Genomic DNA, 12500 nt, shown 5'->3' on the forward strand with positions numbered 1-12500 from the left:
AAAATAACATAACACAACATTATTAAAGATAAGTAGACAAATAGACATATAGATTACATATAGTACATACAGCATTGACCCACATTTGATACACATTAGCAATAACATACTGTTGTTTTTGAGACAGCAATGACTCTGCCGACCATTAAGGATGATAGACAACACACTAAAGGTATATGAACATACTGTGTGTCAGCATCCTGAGCTAATGTTAGCATGAAACCATCCATATGTCATGGACATGATGATAGCTAGCTTTCGACCATTTTTTTGGCTATCTACAATACTAATGCCATCTATATCACCGAGGCTAATATGTTAACTTAAGCCCCCTGTTATTCTCTCTAATCTGTGCATGTATGCTAGTACTCCATCATCTATCTAAATCTGCCTCTAACTACATCTCTGGCCATGTATATCAATATCTTTCACCCACAGGCCTCTGTGACTCCTAATGCTAGCCTCATGCTATTAAAATATGTCTTAGCCATGTGTGTAAACATCAGCTCCCTATTAGCCCCCTGTCATTCCCATCACGCCCAGCCACATGCAAACTAGGGGTGTAAATCGGAGTCTTCATGACGATTCGATACAATATCGATTTCTTAAGCCAATGATTCGATTATTTTCGATACTTCAGAATTCCCCACGATACGATTCGATACGAATATTTTTACATGATATCTATGAAGTTTCAAATAAATCAACAAAAGTTCGGAATGTAGGAGCAGGTATCTAAAGCCTTCGTTATACAGCCTCATGTCTTTGCATATAAAAAAAAAAAACCCACCCGCAGCTTAGGAGTAGGTAGTGCGCTTACATCGGAGCCATAGACAGAAAAAGAAAGGTCGGAGCTGATGCTGAAAATAGATAGGCAAACAAACAGCCGGCTGCATAATCGATGCATCGATACGAATCGATTAATATTTACACCCCTAATGCAAACACTAGCCGTCTAAAATTAATTTCCATCTAAGCAGCAGTCAGCAGACTAGAGTTAGCCCAGTCTTATTCCCATTTTCATTTTAGCCACAGACTACCATTAGCCCAGTCTTACTCCCATTTTCAAGTCACGTGCGCTAACACTATCCCCTAACAGCCATCGATGTCCGAGTCTCGGACCCTCGCAGCAGGTCCCCGGGGTCGGTCTCATCGCCCACGACTCACACTGCGGGCTTCTCCACAAATCAAATGCCACTGAACGATAAAACCCCATCTCCAGCCGTGCCACAGCATACATATTTACAGATGTCCAAGATGGTAAAACCCCACTCCTCCCACTCACTTTTCTACTCTCTGCCATTTCTAATCCTCCTCTGTCAATCTGCCCTCTGTCTTTTCCATGCTACTCTGTCTATTATTCTCACCTCCCCTCTCTCTCTCTCTGCTTTAGAAGCCCCTATGACCTGCAGAGTTCCCCCACACGCTGCATTAATATGAAAGCGGCAACCACTTCACAGTGCTGGCCAAGTACAGCATGTATTATGAGGTGAAGACATCTCGCCTCCTCAGGGTCTATCTGCCTGATATTTAGATTGAATTAATAAATAAGCATGCGCCGTTCTTTTCTGACACAGAGCGTGAGCGAGATTTCTATCCCCCTTTTTGCCTTTTTTACGTTTTTTCGTGAAAGGAATCAGTCAATTATTCTGTGGATCAAAAAAATATATAAATACATGGAACGCGTTCTCTCCAGGACTGAAGGTGTGGACAGGAGTTTCAGTCACGACTCTGAACACAACCACAACCCTTAGAACGGCATGTCTTTCCCCGGGGAGTAGACACACACACACACAGACACACACACACAATCACACGCACACACAATCACACACAGACACACATACAAAGACGCGCATAGACACAAACACACACACACACTCACACATAAACCACAGAGGGTTGAAAACAAAGGTTCATATAAAACCAGCTCTTTCATCCTGTTTCTGAATGCTTCTACTGCACACTCTTCAGCAATTAGCAGCTGTAATCACTTCTACCACCGGCAGTATTAGTAGTGAGAAGTTAGCTACATCCTCTCACTTCAGAGCCCTTGCCCTACGGCAGGATAGTTTTATTCTTCATCACATGTCTGTCATCTGCTAATAACGCCAGAGTAACCCCTGCCACAGCTTAGCACAACATGCACGTACCTAGCAAACACTTTAACACACACACACAGCTCTGTAGGAAGGCTAAAGTTAGGCACATTTGAGTGGCATTTCCTAAGGCCACCCGGTACAGGGGCATCTAAGGTGTATGTGTGTGTGTGTGTATATGTGGGCGGAGTGTGCGGGAGTGTGAGCATGCATGCGTGTGTGTGTGTGTGTGTATGTGTGTGCAGGGTAGATGCTCAGTCACGAGCTGCTTTGTTTTGATTTGATTCTTGTTTCTTCTTCCTCACCGCCACCACTCGCTTATTTGATCTCTGGGTTCCAGAGTTTACGTACATATAGTATTCTCTCCTGAGAGTGTACACACAGAGAAGAGAAGAGAGATAGAGAGATAGAGAGAGAGAGAGAGAGAGAGAGAGAGAGAGAGAGAGGGAGAGAGAGAGAGAGAGGAACAGACAGAGAGGGGCAGAGATAGAGAGAGAGAGAGAGAGAGGGAGAGAGACGGTGGGAGCAAAGTAACACTGTGCCATGTGTGTGACTCACCTTCGCCTGTTTGATACGTGGCTGTTTCAAAGTTTCTCTTTTTATTTTCGGAAGGTTTTTTAAGGATCCAACTTTTCAAACATACTTGTCATAAAGAGGCAAGAAAAAAGTATGTGCACACGCCTATGTGTGTGTGTGTGTGTGTGTGTGTGTGTGTGTGTGTGTGTGTGAGATGAGAACAGGTAGGTCATATGAGTCTTAAGGTAACTTATCTACTGACTATCAGGTGAAGCTTTGATGGCATCAGGACTATAACATGGTTTTCTTCATCCACTCAACCCCCCTCCTCTTCCTCAATAAGTTTCACAGATTTTAAGCTAATGCAATACCATGACCTTACCTCACATATGGTGCCATGCAATGGCGTCAATGTCACAGAATTAGAACGAGTAGAAACTACACTAGCACAATTTTTCTAAGCGTGTTTTCCCACTTTGCAAGGGACCTTGATGATTCTTATTGCCATGGATACCAGGCTGCACACGAGCGTAATGGCCCTAATTTATTTAACTGTTGCGGACTGCAGAAATACTGAATAAGCACGTCATCCACGCTCCCACAGGCTCAATTGCGTCCTCCTCCATGTTTGATATGAAACGGAATGTTGCCAGAGTAGCAATGGTAAAATGAACAGCCATCTTCAACCTTGATTGGTTGTTCACGTAAGAGGGAGAGGAATCTTCAGGGGAAATGGAAAGATCTAGTTTTTTATGGAAAAAATTATTTAAAAAAAAACTGCATGGGCCTAACATGACCTTCTCAACCTGCAAAAGGGATTTCACATCGATATAACCACTGACATACCACATCCCTACAGTAATGTCCTGTGTATTAGCCACATTGTGTATAAGCCGCAGGACAGTGTTTTATGCAAGTTAAAAAAACAAAACCATATTAATACCATAATAACTGCCCTCGTGTATTAACCTCATAGCTGAAGAAATTTTGCAAAATTAATGTATAAAGTGCAGCTAATAGTTGGGAAATTACAGTACAAATAAGAGTCATTTCAACTTCACAAAGATTGACATAATGTTTAATAGAAGAAGATAACATTCAGGACAAGGATTGACGTCCTTGAAAATAGGATATTGTAACACTATACCAAAGGCTACAGATCTTGTCCACTAGTTGTACAAACATAGATTACGTGTGTTAGGCTACAGCTGAATGTATTGAAAAGACTTCAAGAGAAGCAACACTCTCAAACCCAGCCAGTATGCATGTGTGCATTAGTCCTTGTTTCTAGAGCATGTCAGACCTTGGACGTGTATATCAGCACTAGAGAATCGAGAGAGACAACTCTGTCTAATTCGCCTTAACCCTGTCGCTCCTCCTATCCATTCGGACATACGCATCTTGTCCCCCCCCATAGCATTAGAATTAGAATTAACACATGGCATTACTGTAATTTATTTAAAAGTTAGGAAACAACTGAATATTGAACAACACAATGTCATCCACACCCCCCATTAGTTTATTTGCTTTCTTTAGCACACTCCAGGTAATAGAAATATGTGTTCCGTTGTGCAGAATTCAATATGTATGTATCCTACGTATGAAGTCAATGGAAGTTGGCTGCAAAAACAAAGCAGGCCAGCCTTGACGTCTTTCTCTTGTTCTCTCTCTCTCTCTGTCTCTCTCTATCCCTCTCTTTCACTCTCAAAAACAAGTTTGCCTGGGGTCACTGGGACACTGTGACTTTCAGACACACACACACCACATTGGAGCACGATGGATTCTCTTTTAAGGACGAACACAAGCAGGCACATTCTCCATGGGTGGGTGGGGTTTATTTATGGCTGCTGTTTGTGATGCACTCATTTATGGCTCAAAGTGTTGAACACACACACACACACACACACACACACACACACACACACAGACGCACAGGGTCTCATTTGTTCCCTTTTTGAGGGATATGGGGAGAGGGTGGGGAGTAGGAGTGTGTGTGTGTGTGTGTGTGTGTGTGTGTGTGTGTGTGTGTGTGTGGGGTCCCTGTGAACAACTTCACTCACTTCCACAAAGATGCTCTGAAGGCCCGATGACTCACTTGTGGGATACAAGCTCAGACATCTCCAAAGACTGACACACACACACACACACAGACAAACACACACATACACACAGACAAACACACACACACACACACACACACACAGACAAACACACACATACACACAGACAAACACACACACACACACATGCACAAATGGACGGATGGACAGAAAGACAGAAAGAGACGTAGATGATGCAATCACAAATACCATGCACACACACATCACACACACACACTTGGACGCATGGACAAATATCTCTCCAGATGTTGCTCTCACACATACACATACACAGAAACACATACACACATGGACAAGCAAGATGTTGTCCCCACACACAGACAGACAGACAGACAGACAGACAGACAGACACACACACACACACACACACACGGATGGTGGACAGAGAATAAAACCTCGCTCTTAGGTCCCCGGAGTGTGTGACGGAGTCATGCTCTGGTCACATTCACAGAGCGTGTGTGTGTGTGTGTGTGACCTCTCCTGTGACGTGAGTACTGTGCCAGGCTAGTTAGGCATCTTATATAGAAGAAGAGGAGAGGACAGGGAAAAAAAGAGATTTGACTTTAAAATGTTAAGCGTGCAGATCAATGGTGATGTGTGTGTGTGTGTGTGTGTGTGTGTGTGTGTGTGTGTGTGTGTGTGTGTGTGTGTGTGTGTAAGAAACAGATTCGGCACTAAAATGTTAAGCGTGCGGATCAATGATGACGTGGGTGGTGGTGTGTGTGCGTGTGCGCGAAAGAGAAGAAGTGATCAATGGCAAGGAGGGATGAGTCTCTCTCTCTCTCTCTCTCTCTCTCCCTCTCTCCATCCACCCCACTTCTCTTCTTTCCTCTTTTTATTCTCCTTCCTTCACACTCTCTCTCTCTCTCTGTCTTCTGCCTCTCTTTCACTCTTTCTCTCCATTTCTCTTTCCATCCATCCATCCTTCTTTTTTACCTTCTCCCTCTCTTCTTTTCCTCCATCAACCTCTCTTTCTCTCCCCTCCTTTCCCTCTTCCTCTATTCACCTCTCTTTCACTGACTCTCCATCCATCCATCCCTCCCTCTGTTTCTCTCTATCTCTCCATCTCTTCGTCTGAATGTGAGACCTGCACCAGATGGGGAGGGGGTGTTGGCCAACGCGATGACTCACACTTCTAATGAACTCTCCTGTTGTGCTATTCAATACCAGGAGAGACAGAGAGACAGAGGGAGAGGGAGAGAGAAAGAGAGAGAGAGAAGGAGAGGGAGAGAGAGAGAGAGAGAGGAGGGACGAAAGCAGAGAGTGGAAAAGAACACAACACAAATATAAACGACATGCTTGACTAGCCGTTAGAAAAAAATCACACACACACACACACACACACACACACAACCAACTCCCTAGTTACACAGGTTGCTTAACTGGAAGGGTGGGGGGGGGGGGCAGTTTAAACTTAGAGCAGAAGCGCTTCAATCAGCGCGCAGTGCCAGGCCTCTGGGCATGTTGCGTGACGTGATATTTAAGCATGTAACAGCAGGTCCAGGGGATCCTCAGCTGAGCAGCAGAAACAACAGCTGTCTGTTTCCCAGCCCACCGTCACTAACATTAAACACTCCAGCCCACCGTCACTAACATTAAACACTCCAGCCAACTGTCAAATACAGATACTGTTTCCCAGCCCACCGTTACTAACATTAAACACTCCAGCCAACTGTCAAATACAGATACTGTTTCCCAGCCCACCTTCACTAACATTAAACACTCCAGCCAACTGTCAAATACAGATACTGTTTCCCAGCCCACCGTTACTAACATTAAACACTCCAGCCAACTGTCAAATACAGATACTGTTTCCCAGCCCACCGTCACTAACATTAAACACTCCAGCCCACCGTCACTAACATTAAACACTCCAGCCAACTGTCAAATACAGATACTGTTTCCCAGCCCACCGTTACTAACATTAAACACTCCAGCCAACTGTCAAATACAGATACTGTTTCCCAGCCCACCGTCACTAACATTAAACACTCCAGCCCACCGTCACTAACATTAAACACTCCAGCCCACCGTCACTAACATTAAACACTCCAGCCCACCGTCACTAACATTAAACACTCCAGCCCACCGTGACTAACATTAAACACTCCAGCCAACTGTCAAATACAGATACTGTTTCCCAGCCCACCGTTACTAACATTAAACACTCCAGCCAACTGTCAAATACAGATACTGTTTCCCAGCCCACCGTTACTAACATTAAACACTCCAGCCAACTGTCAAATACAGATACTGTTTCCCAGCCCACCGTTACTAACATTAAACACTCCAGCCAACTGTCAAATACAGATACTGTTTCCCAGCCCACCGTTACTAACATTAAACACTCCAGCCAACTGTCAAATACAGATACTGTTTCCCAGCCCACCGTTACTAACATTAAACACTCCAGCCAACTGTCAAATACAGATACTGTTTCCCAGCCCACCGTTACTAACATTAAACACTCCAGCCAACTGTCAAATACAGATACTGTTTCCCAGCCCACCGTTACTAACATTAAACACTCCAGCCAACTGTCAAATACAGATACTGTTTCCCAGCCCACCGTTACTAACATTAAACACTCCAGCCAACTGTCAAATACAGATTCTGTTTCCCAGCCCACCGTCACTAACATTAAACACTCCAGCCAACTGTCAAATACAGATACTGTTTCCCAGCCCACCGTTACTAACATTAAACAGTGGCTACTCCAGCCAACTGTCAAATACAGATACTGTTTCCCAGCCCACCGTCACTAACATTAAACAGTGGCTACTCCAGCCAACTGTCAAATACAGATACTGTTTCCCAGCCCACCGTTACTAACATTAAAGCAACACCAAAGAGTTTTTTGTACCTTAAAATAATGTTTCCAAAATCGTTTCAGTGGTTCATCAACTCGTAACAGGGTGAACGGCACTTTCTGCATTCGCTTCGCGGCCCTCTATCGGCTATTACCGCACTATGTAAGTTTGCTACATCGGGTAGCGGATCTGTAATTCGATGGAATGAGACATGAGAAACTACAAATTTGACTTGCATCTGATGTCACAATACATCGTACTTTCATAAAATCATGCAACTTATTCTACCTTGTCTGTGGACATTGTTATTTGCAAAGCCGGTGCTCGATAAACAAATAGTGCGTGCGACAGATGAAAAGTTCTTTGGTGTTGCTTTAAACAGTGGCTACTCCAGCCAACTGTCAAATACAGATACTGTTTCCAAGCCTTGGCAGTCAACTACAGCTGCTAAGTCCTCAGATGTAGAGTCCTGAATTAGCCTTACATGTGTGAGTATGTGGGTCTGTGTTTGTGTGTGTGTGTGCCATGGAAAATCTATGGATCCATCCTATAATGTGTAAGAGAGATCTTGAATTTCCCCTTGGGGATGAATAAATTATCTATCTATCTATCTATCTAAGAGAGAAGGCTTGTGTGTGTGTGCCTGAAAAATCTATGGGTGTTTACTGTGTGAGACAAAACAATGTCTGTCTGTGTGTGTTTGTGTGTGTGGGAGTGTGTAGACTGCATGGACGTATACAGTATTTGCAGGTGTTTTGATCTGTTCTGTGACAGTGTGACGAGCACATGGTCCCCAGCCCCACACACCGAAAGGTTTACCCAGATACCTCTGTCCTGGTCTCTTCCGATAATCTATGGCTTTGCGGGCGGTGCTTTGATAAGCGCGGGGAAAAGATCACTCCATCACTCCACCCTGGCCCTGCGGCCGACCGCCACATCAATCAAAATGTCTTCCGGAGCAAGAGCAACACAAGCCAAGCCACCCTCCTTTCATCTGTCTCCGAAGATGAGGTCGGGCCATGCCAGTGTGTGTGTGTGTGTGTGTGTGTGTGTGTGTGTGTGTGTGTGTGTGTGTGTGTGTGTGTGTGTCCTATTGTCCCATTCTCAACTCGTTTCAAAGATTTTACTGGCAATATGCCATGGTGGGATCATGAGCGAATGGAGCCAGTGCCACACACACACACACACACACACCAATTTGATGGAATAGTCCTTCTGGAATTTACAAGATTACAGATTCCCTTTATTGTCCCAAAAAGGGAAGTTCATATTAGGCTCTCACTTACCTTGGGCCATTACCCATTTGTGACTCAGTAACAGAGATGTAAAAGTCCGGCTTCAGAAAGTAAAAGTCCCGCCACATTTTTGTTCCAACCATTCACTTAATCAACTGATTCTAATTAGCACAGCTCAGGTAATTAGTGAAATCACCTGTGTTAAGCGTACAGGTAGAACCAATACATGGTAGGACTTTTACTTTCTGAAGCCGGACTTTTCCAACTCTGCCCAGTAACATCGGCAGCATGTCCAGGGTTTGGATGCCACACACACCCCTGACCAGCTGGCCATCCAGCACCAGTTTAGTGTCTTAACACCTGTGCCACATCACACACACACACGCATGCACGCACACACACACACACACACACACACACACACACACACACACACACACACACACACACACACACACACACACACACACACACACACACACACTGACACACACAGACACACGCGCGCGCATGCACACAGGTGTGCACACAAACACACACACTCTTTGTCTATCAAAATCCAAATCCAAAACAAACAAACAGACACACACACACACACACGATTGATTTTCCACACACCTCTTTGGGTTTTCCACATGGTGTGCCCAGAGAGAACAACAGGAAGTGAGTTGCATCACCTTTCACAGACAGTGTAAAATCACTGCGTGTGTGCTTATGTGTGATGGAGGTTCTCCAGTGTGAAAAGGCAAACCCCTCTGTGTTTGAGTTTGTGTGTGTTGTGTGTGTGCGTGTGTGGTGGTTTTCCTGTGTTTGGTTAATTAGAATGATAAGTGAGTCACCTAACGGGTTTACATAGTGATTCACCTGCTGACAATGGGTTTGCTAAATGAGTGTCTGTGTCTGTGTGTGTGTGTGTGTGTGTGTGTGTGTTTGTGTGTGTGTGTGGGCAGTCCCCTGGCACATCCCTCCACCCCCTCATATGTGTGTGTGTGGTGTGTGTGTGTGTGTGTGCGTGTGTGTGCGTGCGTGTGTGTGCACGTGTGTGTGTGTGTGCGTGTGTTGAACACACAAACCAGCCTGAGTGGGCCACCTTTCTAATCACACTCTGAACGACTGTGCAAACATCCATCGCAAAACTGCGAAAATGACTTGGCGAGCTCACACAAACGCTCCACCATGACGGGGATGTGTGCAAACCATGAGGAATGACTCCACTTAAAGGCAAAGTCTTAGATTTAATCACCAGTTCTGCAAAGGGTTGTTGATATTCGAGGTGAACAGCCAATCGCATTGACTGGAATTGTTTATGGCTGTGTCTGAGTCTCTAAGTTTGTGTTCCATCTACAGCTCCTGGACTGTTTACAACAAAAATAAATGAACAGTTTAGAACCACAGGCTGTACCTTTAACAACTCCAGTTAAACAAATAAATAAATACAAAAATAAATAAAGTTTGAAGTTGAAAAGTTGAAAAAGTAATTAAAAGACAGTGGGAATCACCCAACTTAAATGCGAGTTCCTCCATCACGCTTTGCACTTTTAGTCTGCATTGAGGGGATTCCTACGCACGCTGTCCTTGGAGGGGTTCTTCTCGCAGAGATTCTGAAAATTACCCAGACTAAGACTCCCAATGCGGGAACTCTCAGACCCAAACAAAACAATCAGCTCGGAGACGCCGTGGCACAAACACTAAGTGCAAACAACAAAGCAAATTACTTTAATCTTTATCCACATCTTCATGTGAATCACTCTCACCAAACACACTTAGATTTGCATTCTGTTTTCAAAGCTGTATGCTAATCCAGAACTTTGTGTGGGTGTGTGTGTGTGCATGTGAGTGTAAGTCTACTTGTTTAAGTGTATGTGTGTCGGTGTGTGTGTGTGTGTGTGTGAGAGAGAGTGTGAGTGTGTGTAATAAAGTCATGACAACATGCATTTCCAATCTACAGAAATGAAGCCAAAACTGGTCGGCCATATTGGCAAAACTTGGGCCAGAGACTACACAGCAGTTTCCTCCTCTTCCCTGAGTGTAAGCTGTGTGTTGTTGTTTACGGCCATTGGGTAAATCTAGTCAAGAGTAGCACTGATAAGTTCACAACCGAGCTGGTACGTGTCACTCTTGACGACCTGAATATACAGTGCAACCGGAAAGTATTCAGACCCTTTCAAGTTTTCCACATTTTGTTATATTTCAGACTCATCTTGAAATGGATTCAATTCGGGGTTTTTTCTCATCAATCTACACACAATACTCCAACACTCCACAAAAATCAGGTGTTTGGAGTGTTTTGTAAATGTATAAAAAATAAAAGTCTGATGTATTTCGCTGATATATTTTATATGAGGAACTCTGGATCTCATTCATAGTGACCATTGGGTCCTTGGATACCTGTCTGACCTAGGCCCTTCGTTCCGGATTACTCAGTTTGGCTGAGCGGACAGATCTAGAAAGACTGTTAGTTGTTCCAAACTTTTCCATTTGAGAATAATGGAGGCTACCGTGCTCTTGGGCACTTTCAATGCTGCAAAAATGTTGTTGTATCCTTCCCCAGATCTGTGTATTCACACAACCCTGTCTCACAGGTCTACAGACAATTCTCTTGACCTTTTGGCTTGGTTTTCACTCTGACATACACCATCAACTGTGAGACTGTATATAAAGAGATGTCTACCTCTCCTAATAATGGCCAATGAACTAATTTAGGCACAGGTGGACTCTAATCAAGTTGTAGAAGCATCTCAAAGACCATTGATAGAAGTAGGATGCACCAGAGATCAATTGCAAGTGTCATAACAAAGGGTCTGAATACTTATGTAAATTCAATATTTCAGACTTTCAGATGAGTCTGAAACATAACAAAATGTGGAAAACTTGAAAGGGTCTGAATACTTTCCGGTTGCACTGTACCTGGACACACCTTGGCCATCTAACCAAGCCCATTACACTCAAACAGACATGTCTACGGGGACAGACAGATAATGTGCAGAGGAGGCCAGGAACACTGCTACATTGTGGGCTTGAAGACTGCGAGAGAGACAGTCTAATCAAGAGACTGTGTGTGTGTGTGTGTGTTGTGTGTTGTGTGTTGTGTGTGTGTTGTGTGTTGTGTGTTGTGTGTTGTGTGTTGTGTGTTGTGTGTGTGTGTGTGTGTGTGTGTGTGTGTGTGTGTGTGTGTGTGTGTGTGTGTGTTAGGGTGAGTAATCAGTCTCCCCAGCCCAGACAGCTACAAAGACTCACAAATACACCAGGAGAGAGGAGGAGAGGAGAGGAGAGAGGAGGAGAGGAGAGGAGAGGAGAGGAGAGGAGAGGAGAGGAGAACAGAAGAGAGGAGAGGAGAACAGAGGGGAAGGGAGGAGAGGAGAACAGAAGAGAGGAGAGGAGAGGAGGAGGAGAGGAGAAAAGGAAAAAAGGAGAGGAGAACAGAGGGGAAGGGAGGAGAGGAGAACAGAAGAGAGGAGAGGAGAACAGAAGAGAGGAGAGGAGAACAGAAGAGAGGAGAGGAGAACAGAGGGGAAGGGAGGAGAGGAAGGCAGTGTGCAGCGTTTACCTTAAAGCTCTGACTGAAACAGAAGCGATGAAAAGAGGAGAGGAGAGGAAGAGTAGAGACGAGAGAGGAGAGGAGATGTGACGATCGTCACCACTGGCGACAGAGACGTTACATCAGGAGTGACGAGACACACCTGAACTGCGCCGCTCTGACCTTGTGGAAAGGTTTTCATT

The 12500-nt window shown here is 44.5% G+C and overlaps 1 protein-coding gene across 1 annotated transcript in view; it reads right to left on the minus strand.

The window, feature by feature from the left end:
• Nucleotides 1–12500, minus strand: part of mettl15 (methyltransferase 15, mitochondrial 12S rRNA N4-cytidine) — a 104431-nt gene that overhangs the window by 43639 nt on the left and 48292 nt on the right. The window lies entirely within an intron of this gene.

Source organism: Alosa pseudoharengus, unplaced genomic scaffold, assembly GCF_046254945.1.
Source record: "Alosa pseudoharengus isolate Yale_2024_CS ecotype anadromous, Long Island Sound unplaced genomic scaffold, YU_APseudo_1.1 YU_APseudo_1.1_scf_19, whole genome shotgun sequence".
In the NCBI taxonomy this organism is placed as follows: domain Eukaryota; kingdom Metazoa; phylum Chordata; class Actinopteri; order Clupeiformes; family Clupeidae; genus Alosa; species Alosa pseudoharengus.